This window comes from Takifugu rubripes, chromosome 12, assembly GCF_901000725.2.
Source record: "Takifugu rubripes chromosome 12, fTakRub1.2, whole genome shotgun sequence".
In the NCBI taxonomy this organism is placed as follows: domain Eukaryota; kingdom Metazoa; phylum Chordata; class Actinopteri; order Tetraodontiformes; family Tetraodontidae; genus Takifugu; species Takifugu rubripes.
The window spans coordinates 9,713,942-9,725,449 of record NC_042296.1 but is presented as its reverse complement, the minus strand read 5'-3'; the positions used below and the strand labels follow the sequence as shown (position 1 = coordinate 9,725,449).

General features: G+C 47.6%; 1 long non-coding RNA gene across 1 annotated transcript; it reads right to left on the bottom strand.

Annotated features, from left to right (window-relative positions):
* Window positions 1-9,398: 9,398 nt before the first annotated feature.
* LOC115251777 (uncharacterized) lies at window positions 9,399-10,138 on the bottom strand. Its single transcript, XR_003890307.1, has 3 exons — window positions 9,864-10,138; window positions 9,548-9,717; window positions 9,399-9,468 (listed from the first exon to the last, which is right to left on the bottom strand). It is a non-coding gene; the product is annotated as an uncharacterized lncRNA (long non-coding RNA).
* Between the last annotated feature and the right edge of the window lie 1,370 nt (window positions 10,139-11,508).

Genomic DNA, 11,508 nt, shown 5'->3' with positions numbered 1-11,508 from the left:
GCAGGACGTTGACACATCGTCTGTGTGTGATGAGACAGTAATGGGGGAGTCGTCCTCTGCGGACAAGTGCCGGCTGAGCACCAGTGAGAGCAGACATGTGATCCAGCTGCAGTAACATGCGACAAACAGAAAGTGTAAGTCAGCTCTTTACTCAGTTAACACCGAAACTCTTAAAACGTGACTACTAATTGGACCTATTTGAGGAATGTCCCCTCAGCTGCTGACTAATCATATGAGGGACATTCTCACGTATCTCTGTAAGGGTTTCGGCAGATTTCCCTTCCTGAGACAGTTTTTCTGCTCTGGGCTTCAGCTCCTGTCTCAATAACATTAGGGTAGAACGATTAGCTTCCGCATCGTTAGCGGACTCAGGGTCACCTAGGATGAACAGTTTCTCTACGTCAGCTTTGTGGCGTTTAGCAACCGTTCCAAGGCTCCCGACAACGCTAACACGAAGGGTGTTGTTTACGTCTGATTGCAACAGCCGCAGTTCAATGACCTGAATAGCTCCTTGTGAGCGGTTAAAGGCTCTGCTTTATTTGGCCTTCAACTTGGCAGTAATATAAGTAATCTGCTACAAAACAAGGCCGTAAAAGTGAGCATTAATCTGAGACTGTGGCGCGCACGTAAATGATCGTGAATGACTCAGAGTGACTTAAAGACTCAGAGTTCAATGTTCACTCTGTTTTTCATCTCTCTCCCTTGTTCATTCATTGTGCATGGCCGGCGCGCACCGTGAGCGCTGTTCCTCTGGGCCGAGCCTGTGTTCTGCAGAACTGACTGTTCATCATCCTGTCACCAGCTACTGCAGAAGAAGCCTCAGAGTCAAGAGCAAATTCAGACAACACACGGATCCCTGTGCAAGAAAAAGTCATAAAACACTTCTTTTATGAATAAATGTAAGTACAGCGAGGTCATACTTGTGATTTGAACCATGTTGTGTGTTTGTCTGGAGCTGGGGCAAAGGTTAAAGGTTAAAGGTTAAAGGTTACACAGCAAAGTGAAACTCATCAGCTATTTAAGAAATCAGCCGCTGATATGTTAACGAATTCAATGAGGCAAATAATTAGATAAAATACATTTAAATGCCTGAAGGCATTAATATAAACCCATAGTGTTCACATTCATCTAGAGCAACTCTCACACTCATGAGGATGGATGAAGGTCTGATGCAGGTGATCGGACACGTCTGAACGCTCCAACACGTGATGACAAAGATGGTGGTCATGATGATGGTGATGATGATGATGATAGTGATTATGGTGATGATGATGATGATAGTGATGATGGTTATGATGATGATGATGATGATGATAGTGATGATGATAGTGATGATGATGGCAAATATGATGATGGTGATGATGATGATGGTGATGATGATGATAGTGATGATGATGATAGTGATAATGATTATGATAATGATGATGATGATAGTGATGATGATGATGATGGTGATGATGATGATGGTGATGATGATAGTGATGATGATAGTGATGATGATGGCAAAGATGATAATGATGATGATGATGATAGTGATAGTGATGATGATAGTGATGATGGTGATGATGATGATGATAGTGATGATGATGATGATGATAGTGATGATGATGATGATGATGATAGTGATGATGATGATGATGATAATGATGATGATGATAGTGATGATGATGATGGTGATGATAGTGATGATGATGATGATGATGATGATGATGATGGTGATGATGAGACCTCCACTTGGTGAGGTGGTAGACTGAGCACGTTGACCCCTCTGCTCTGTCTGATTGACTGTGAGTGTGTGTGTGTGTGTGTGTGTGTGTGTGTGTGTGTGTGTGTGTGTGTGTGTGCGTGCGTGCGTGCGTGCGTGCGTGTGTCTGTCTGTGTGTGTGTGTGTGTGTGTGTGTGTGTGTGATATGCTGCAGAGGTGAGAGCACATGCAGCTTTAATCAGCCCAGTTCTCCCAGTCAACATCCCTGCTGCAACACTGTCAGAGTGAAATCAGACCCTCAGCTGGAACTGCCTGATTGTGCGACCGTGAGAGCTGCAGGCTTACAATCTCCATGGTTACATAAAGCCTGTTAAATGTGGCTCAGAGGGAGTTCACAAGTCAATTCACTGCAGGTTATACAACAGGCTAGCAACGGCTGCACCATTAGCATTTTTACTGAAGAGGAATCCTGGATTCTGAAGGTCAGTCGGTGATTAAAACCTTCCTCAGAAAAAGAACCTGCACCACCGTCAACACACTCGTCTGGCTGTTGATGGCTCCTGAATCAGAAGTTATCGAGGTAAAAGCCTTCAGAAGAAGAAAGACGTCAGAGCACAAGTCACCACTGCTGCATTTTCCTGGAGTAAATGAGACTCTTCTAGTTCCAACCGACGGAATTTGTCAGTCTGACCCAGCTGGGTGTTTTAGAAGAGCCTCATTGTTCAGACGCAGCAGCCAAACATCATCATCAAAAAGCAGTGAGTGAGAGAGCAGAGCAGCACGTTCTGACACGTTCTAATGGATGGATGGATGGATGGATGGATGGATGGATGGATGGATGCATGGATGGATGGATGGATGGATGGATGGATGGATGGATGGATGGATGGATGCATGGATGGATGGATGGATGGATGGATGGATGGATGGATGGATGGATGGATGCATGGATGGATGGATGGATGGATGGATGGATGGATGGATGCATGGATGGATGGATGGATGGATGGATGGATGGATGCATGCATGGATGGATGGATGCAGCACATTTGCAGAATGTGGTTCTGCAGCCGGGTTGTTCGTGTGTGTGTGTGTGTGTGTGTGTGTGTGTGTGTGTGTGTGTGTGTGTGTGTTTGGCTCTGCTCTCTCACTGTTATTTATGGAGGATCCAGCCATCCTATTATGCTCTGCGGTAGCGGCGATGCGGGTGGGAATTCTGGGAAGTACACTGAAGAGCGCCAGTGCCTCTGGCCCCATTTTGTGCCCCCCCCCCCCCCACACACACACACTTGAGGCATCCCTGACCTTTTATTCCAGCTCAGTTGCTGTTGCTCACCTTTTCTTAGCCTCTCCTCCGCCTGACCTACTTCAGCTTCTTTAGTCAAAACACGCACACACACACACACACACACACCATCGGCAGGGGGGACTCATGACTCTGTCCAATATACCAGCTATAGTAGCGCTGCTCATGTAATCCAGAGGCACGTTTACATGGTGCATGTTGTAGAGCAACAAGAGGAGCCTGTGCATCTACAGGAGAAGCATCTCTGCTCAGCTCCGCCTCTGCTGAGGCTTCATGGCCACTGACTGGGATGAATGGTGCTAGTGTGGCTGGATTCTTAATGAAGTCCTAGCGGGGTGTAGTCTGGACCAGCAGATTGCTCAATGCCAAGTCTGGGCTCCAAACACTACAAGCTGTTGGCTAACAGACTCCCACTGCTTTGGTTGCTTCCTGCTCGCTGTTGTCATGACGAGGAGCCCTGCCCAGGATCTAGATGAGGAGGTGTGACGTGACACCTTCGGTAGCCATCCTGCGTTTTGTTCAGTGGAAAATTAAAGCAAACAGATCTGGAGGAGATGCTGACAGCAGCCTGAGGCCCACGAGATCCTGATGTTTATCCAACAGACACAATGTTGCCTGCAAACAAGATTAAAGACCTTTTTAATATAGGTTGTGAAATTGGACCCCAGTGGAGACTCCGCAGGGCTCCAAACACCACAACCTGAAGCTGGAGCTGAGCTGGAATCACCTCCACCTGTAAACAGCGCAGTCAGGTGATGACCAAACTGCTCCTGGTCCAAGCTGCTGGTCCAAGCTGCTGGTCCAAGCTGCTGGTCCAAGCTGCTGGTCCTCCTCCTGCTGAGGGCCGCGCTCAGCAGGACATCCCATTTTTTCCACTCTGCCGGTTTTCTCATTCACACAGATGGTGGAGCCTCGTCTGATGCTACCGGACCTGCCGGTGTCTCCGAGGACAACTTTGCCCGTCTTCCTCCTCACAGCGGAGGCCGAACGTGCTTCCTGATCCCACAGATGTTGCTCCTGCCTCTGGAATGTCAGCGGAGTCACACTGATCAGAGGGTTGCACCTCAGCATGGGGGGGTTAAACACACGGGGATTTAAGTTTGGGGCATTAAAGTCTGGCCTGCTGTTTCCTGACATAGTGCACACACACACACACACACACACACACACACACACACACTGACCTAATATAAAGTCTATTTATGTATAATGATGATGACTTTCTCAAGCACTTTAACAGCCAAGTGGCTCATTTGTTTAATACAACTTAATACCCCCCCCATGTGCAGTAAAGATAGCTGTTGCCACATTCCAAACTGATGCCTCACGTCTTTGCCAGAGAGCAGGAGTCAGGAAGAACTGTCATTTCTTTACTCATAACAAGTGATCTCATCTGGTCTTGTTGAGAATCTCAGACTGTTTTTCATGGTTGAGCCACAAATGTTTAATCCTCCTCTGAACTCACCTCCAGCCTGTTTGTCCAGGCAGTCGCACTCAGCAGTCTGTTATATAAGCGACCAGCTTTTGGGCTCCAAATGAATACGAGGAAAAGGATTCACCTAAACTAAACCTCCTTTGTAAGATTTCACACACACGGACACACACACACAGCTGGAATAGTTCATATTTAGAACTTTGCAGACTGAATCGCCCACAATCCCAATCAGGAGTATTAAAGTGCAATATAAAAGTACAAACACACGTTTTGGACCCTCTTCACCTCAGAACCACAGTACAGTTGCTTTATATCAGCTGATGTAACGTTCAAGATTCAGTAATATTCAGGAATTTTGTTAATCGGTTGGCGATTCAATTCAACTTTTCTTATAAAGTGTTCATCACAATGAAGAATTCCTCCCCCCCCCCCCCACCCCAACAAGCTACAGTGGGAGGAAAACTCCTTTTAACAGGAAGAAACCTTGACCAGGACCGGGCTCCTACTGATGAACAGATGGGTATAGGAGGAAAAGAAGTGGCGATAGAGCAGACGGCCAGAATTATAGAGGATTCTGAACTAAAACTGAGTAGCTCGGGGTGCCACAAACGCATCGGACGAGGAAACACACCGGTGAACTTCAAAATAAAAGCTTGGACACCATGAGTTTATCAGGGTGTAGTTGGCTAAAGAGGGGAGAAAGTGTCTTCCTTCTCTGTCTCAAGGGAGCAGCTGTGAATTTTAATATGGGGGATAAATATGCCAACACCCAGGTCAAGGTCAAGGTCAAGGTCACAGCAGGTCGTGTTTGATCGGGACGGTTCCCCGCTCATTGTGTTTTTCCAGGTTTCACACCAACGCAACTCTGATTCCTGGCTGCTTTTATCGGATGCTGAGGTTAAATTTCCATACTTGGCTGTAAATATGGATTCTTCCTTCACCACCTGAGGCTGAACACATTCCAGAGCTGGAATAAACACAGAGCAGAGGAGCCGCTGCGCCAGCAGCTGTGGGGCATCCTCATATAATCCTGACCCCACATGACCTGCTGAGCTACACCCACATCCCAGCACCACCCGCTGACCACCCCATTAACCAGCTCCACCCATCTTCCCAGCCTTCAACGCTCCCATCCAGGAACACCACCAGCCAGACCCATTAACCTCCCTTCTGTCCACCCAGCACCACCCACTGACCACCCCTCACCACCAATAACCCAGCTTTGACCCTCCTGCTGCAAATGAATCCCCAAATTTACAGTATTTATCAAAGGAAACAGTTGTGCTAAATCAAACCGTGTTCTCTTTTACTGCAGATTTCCAGTCTCGCCGGTTCCCATCAATCTTTTTTCTGTTCTGCTCTCTTTTTCTCTGCTGGTTTTCACTGGATTCCACCCTGAAGCTTCGCTGGGACACACCAACACAAAAGGTTCCTGTGGAGGGATTATAGTCTACAGGATGTAGGCGACTCCAACAACACGGTTCTTCTTTCACTCCCCTCGTTTGTTTGCTGCATCTCCAGTGAATAAATGAAACTTGAGCTCTTTTGTCACCTTGTGTAGATTGTTTAAGCAATACTGGGGGGGGGGGGGCAAAAGTCACTTTGCTTTATTAAAGAGGATCAGCACCTCCATTGGAAGGCACCACAGCTGGGAGGTGTTGGAGATCTACAATATTGAAGGATCCATCTTTGTCCCTTCAGCGCTGCACCTCCAGATGGTCGAGGCGGATTCACTTCATCCAACCGCTAATTATTCCATTCTTTAACTTTTGATTTATATTTGTTCTGATAATCAAACCCTGGAACTGGTGCAGCAGCAGAACAGGAATGAGATGCAGCTGCCCTTTGTTCGCTGAAGTGAAGCTGCTCTTTTCTCCTTCGCTCAGCCCTTTTCAGCAGATCAGATCCAGAGCTGAGCTTCACGTGGAGCAGAAGTGGGTCACAGCGGTTGTTTCCTCTCCTCGGTTAGAGCCCAGCCAGACTGCAGTCCCGCCGGCACTTTTTCCACTGCTGCTACTTTTAGCCTGGATCTCTGAGGGAGTTGCGTCTTTGAGACCTCGTCTTTATTCTGTCTTCACTCTGTGTGTGTGTGTAGGGGGGGGGCATACCTGGCCCCCTGCTGCTTTCACATCCACCTGGAACAGAGTCGATGAAGCTCTTTGTTGTATGAAGCTGTCAGGAGGAAACATCAGCGCTGAAACTTCACTCACTGGTGCTTTTGATGCTTTTTTTTTTGCCATTTTCCACAGCTGCTGTTTTTTTCTGCCTGTCACACATTTATCAGGTGTGTCTGAAAAATAAAAATGCTACGCTCAAATTTTGTACCTGAGCCAGCTTGAAATGAGCTTCTGTTCCAGCAGACAAAGACTCGTTAAATATTTAAATATTTATCACGTTTTCTGGCAGAGCTCTCCTTCCATTGTGTTTGCTGCCATTTTGATTGGCAGCACTGAATCATAACGACGTGAGGATGGAACAATGCAACGTCAGCACAAAGAGGAGAACGAAAAAGGGAATTAGCAGTTCAATGGGTCAGGAGGATTTATTGTTCCAAATGTAACTGGTTGTTTGCAACCATTATTTTCACTATCAGCAGGTCCGATGATGATCAGGAAGTGTTTAAAATGTGCAGAGCTCTTCGTCGGTGGCCACGTTTGTCTCGCCAAGTTTGCAAAATCAAACACTGTTCATTAATTTGTATCAAATGAATGAGGAGAAGCAGGAAGCCAGTGTCAGAGAGTAACTGTGAACACGGGTTACTGTAGTTGATCGCAGGGGGATTTCAATCATAAATCTGTGTGTTTCACAGAATTGTCTCATTTGGTGAATATCTGCATGAATATTCCTGCTAATGCTAATCTTGCTAATGCTAAACCCGCAGGGGGTGATCTCCATTATTTAAGGATGACATTATTTACTCACTGTTCTTCTAAAGTGAAACTGAAGTCCACAGTACAAACGAAGCAACAGTTCTGGACGTGTGTCCATGTGGTGCACGCTATTTTGGAAACAGGAGCTTGTTTCAGTGCAAACCTCCGATGATCCTCAGATGACCTGAGCGTTTACATCAGATAAAAGTTCAGGGAAGACGGTGAAGCAGATGTTTGGGGAAACTACCACATGTCTCGCATAAATCAACGGACGGTTGGACTGAAAAGACAAGACCTGCTTGCATTAAAGTATGTCCTGAGAGCAGCTGGTGGTCTCATACACATCATGTCCAATAAAGATCAAGCGAGTGTTGGAGCTCGATTCCAGCTCACGAGTCACACTAACATGCTAACAGTCACTGTGAGGAAAAGTGAAAGCAACATCAGAATCCAGGACAGGAGATTAAGTCATTACAAGTCCGTGCACGGGTGGGGGTCAGAGGTCAGAGCACTGTTCGGCACCTTTGCTAGCATAGGTGACCGGCAGCATAATTATGGCCCGTTAGCAATTAGCACTGCACCGTCAGCAGCATTAAAAAGGCCTGTTAAAGTGTGTACGTGTAGCCTGAGGTGTTCACACGTCTCACGTGTCCTAGCCATAAAAATTGCACAATCCCTCCACCTCAACAGGTAAATCAGGAAAACCTCTCACACTGTGTGATGATGACGGGATATACTGTAAAATGATTGAAATGATGTAAAATGATGCTGTTTTTAAATATGTGTGAGTTGCAGTTGAATGGGTGTTACGGTTCATCAACACATTTTAGTTTTAAATATGATAATGAAGGATTAGTGCATCATTAGAGAGGGGTCCTGCACATGGTTGCTGTCTGAGCGGTAATTAACACGGCTCTCCTCTGATGTCACGCTGTGAGGAATGTGCTTCTTTGACCAGTAAGTTTTTATAAGCCAGGTTGGTTTTGTTTTCGTCCCGTTTGTAAAGTAAAGAGAAACGCACATAAACGCTTGTTTCCTGCGTTTCCCAGCAGCCCGTTAACAGAAGCAGCAGGTAAGTGAGGGAACTTAAGTCTTCCTGTTCAGCCAGGATGAATTCATGCTGGAGTCTGTGGTCCTGGACCTGGACCTGGAACTGGACCCTGTCCCTGACCCAGCTTAGGGCTGCTGCACCAGGCCTGATTGGAAGCAGGAGGTCAAACAGGGGGTCAAACAGGAACCCAAACAGGCACCCAAACAGGCAACAAGCAGCCAAAAACCCACAACAAACAAACCAGACAAATGCAAGACGCAACATGAGAACACTCACACGGACGCAAAGGCAGCTGGCAGGACAGCTTTAAATAGACAGGAAATGAGTAACAGGTGTAACACATGAGCGATCAACAGAGACAGGAAGTGACTACACACGAGGGAAGGACAAGACTTTCAAAATAAAAGGAAGTGTAATAGAAACAAACAATACTGATTCTGACACAAACTGGGCTGAATCCTCACACTCCTCCATTTTCCTACTGCTTACGTCAATTTTTGTGTCCTTTTGTAGTCTGATTGTGTCCCAGGAGCCATGAAGAAGAGACAATGGGTGTTCACCACCTGTCAGAGCTCTGAACGTGGCGACTGATGGGTGGAAAAACCTAGAAATGAATCAAAGAGAGAGACTGGGCTCCACCGAACTACAGAGGTGAAGGTTGTGTTGCCTCCTGATCCGGGATCAGCCGTTTACAGAGCTGAGGGAGGATCTGCAGACCAGAAAGAGCTGCAATTCTCTGATCTGCGGTGGTAAAAGCCTGTGGGACGCTGCCGAGCAGCTGCTCGGTCGTGTTAAACATTCATTTGCAGAAATGCTCTTCCTCACAGCTGTTTCTGTAGTTTACAACAACAAGCCAACACCAGCCCCCAGACCGCCACCGGAAAATTAAACATAGGCATTGTGCTGAAGCATAAAATTCCAATTTTACGTGAAGAGCCAGCAGGAGTCTGAGGCTGTAAATCTGCTACCCGCCACGTCTGCGTGGATGCCAGGGCCAAAGCATCAGACACCGCTGATAATGAAGAAGCAAACATGCGTTCGGGGGGGCAGAAACTGAGCGGATCAGGAGAACGTTGCCCACTTTTGAACCAAAAACGCTGCCTGTGACATCCAGACGAGAGGTTAAATTACACCCCAGTGGTGGAATGTGTACATGACACACTAAACACGCTAACGTCACCTCATCCTCGGTAGAAGATCAGGATCCCTGGTAGATGGAGCCAGGCCGCCGCGACCGCTGATGCGGGCGGGTGGTGTGTTTTCAGAGTGTTGTGCGTGTAGCGTCTGATGGTAATAACACCTGTCCGACCCTGACGGGATCAGCGGGAGTGGGCTGAAGGCCACAGCTGCCTGTCAACAACAAACCCATCTATTATCCTCGGCTCCACACTGAGCTAATGCACAAGATTTAGATCAGGAGACCACAGGTTCGGGCTTAAACACATCACCCACGAAACAAAGCGCACTTCTGTTAGTTCCACCTGCGTTAGTTCCACCTGTGTAAGTTCCAGCTTAATTATCCTCTCAGCTAACATTTCTTCTGAGTTCCTGTGTTTCCTGAGGCGGTTATGGAGACGGTAAATGTGGATTCTTCGACCTGAGCTGCACCTACAGTAAAGAGCAAACGTGCCCGAGCCTGTTGTGGGCCCTCCGGCGCTCCCAGACACGGAAGCGGAAAGCTGATATCCCAGCATGCTCCAAAGCTGTGAGCCAGTGACCAGAGAGGAGGGTTCAGTTTCCAGTGTCTCCAGCAGGACAGAATGTTCTTCTCTGGAGTTCTGTGGGAAAACAGGGAAGAGAATGCATGAGCCTCACCCCCGAGCAAAGAGTAACCTGAGAGTTAAAACCACTTAGAGGACAAGAGAGCTCAGGTATTCCCCCGCCTCGTTACCACAAGTCCTCGGGGACAGCGGGGAGGACGCACAATGGACGAGCATAACATATGCCACCACAAGGAGTTGAGAGGGAAAAGCTGCTGGTTTAAGTGGGACTCGCTGGTTTGAGAAGCACCTTCAAGACGCATCAAAGCTTCTTTGGATTTCAATAAATGAATCGTGACAGCAGGTTGGAGGCAGGACGGGCGACTCAAAGTCTGCGTTCAGCAGGGAAATACCAGTTTAAACCTCCTAAATGGGAATCTACACTTAGAAGTTTCATCTCTGAGGTCATTAATGAGCAATTACTGGCAGGATCAAAGGAGATGATCAAAGGCTCTGAAATGAAAATGAACAAAAGGGATGAAAATGACCAGAAAGAGACAAAACAATGTTCAACTATACAAGAAGCGCGACATGAAAACTGGTCAGAGTTGTTGTGCCAAGCCTCCATCCCAGAATGACCCCCCAGAATCTGCTGTGGCTTCATTCAGCAGGAAGCAATAATCCTCATGGTTGTTGACAGACGGACTTCTGCTCCTCTTTACCAGCCTTCAACCTATAGTTTAAGTTTAAGCCGGACCCCTGACCTCTGACCTCATCCCGTATCTCAGTCCCCCAGGACCCGTCCACATGGTGACGACACGGAGGGACGCATGGATGGGTCTGTTGGGGGGTACGTGACCTTTCAGATCCTGAACTCAAACTCCAAGATCCTGAAACTCCGATCACGCACAAAGCAAATAGTTAAAAATAAATGTTTCATTTAGAACCTCAGGACTTCTGCTGTTGCCTGTGTGGAGGGTGGTTGGTCACAGAACATCTCCAGATCATCTACGAGCTTCCAGACAAAAAAGCTGTGGTGAACTTGGATTAAATGAGGCCTCAGTTGTGAGCAGCTCTGCATGGTGCAGCAGGATCTGCAGCAGGTGTGGACCAGGTCCAGCCTCTGTGCTGGGGGGCCACTCGCTGAATCCACCACATTTGTCTTGGTGCTTCTCTGGATGTGGTGTTCACATCCGGTATGGAGCTGACGCAGCTTCTGGCCTGCTGAGCTGTGGAAACGTCCGCCAGCCTGACAGCGTTCCAGAACATTCTGCGCTGCGCTGAAATGGGACTTCAGACGGTTTCCTTCACTCCTCTCTCAGCCACCTGCTCCTTCCCCCCAGAATGGGAATATTTACAGCCCATAAAGGCAGGTGTGGTGCCAGGCCGTCTGGTTCTGAGGGCCCAGGCACCCTGACCTGAGAGCCAGTTTCCAGCAGGC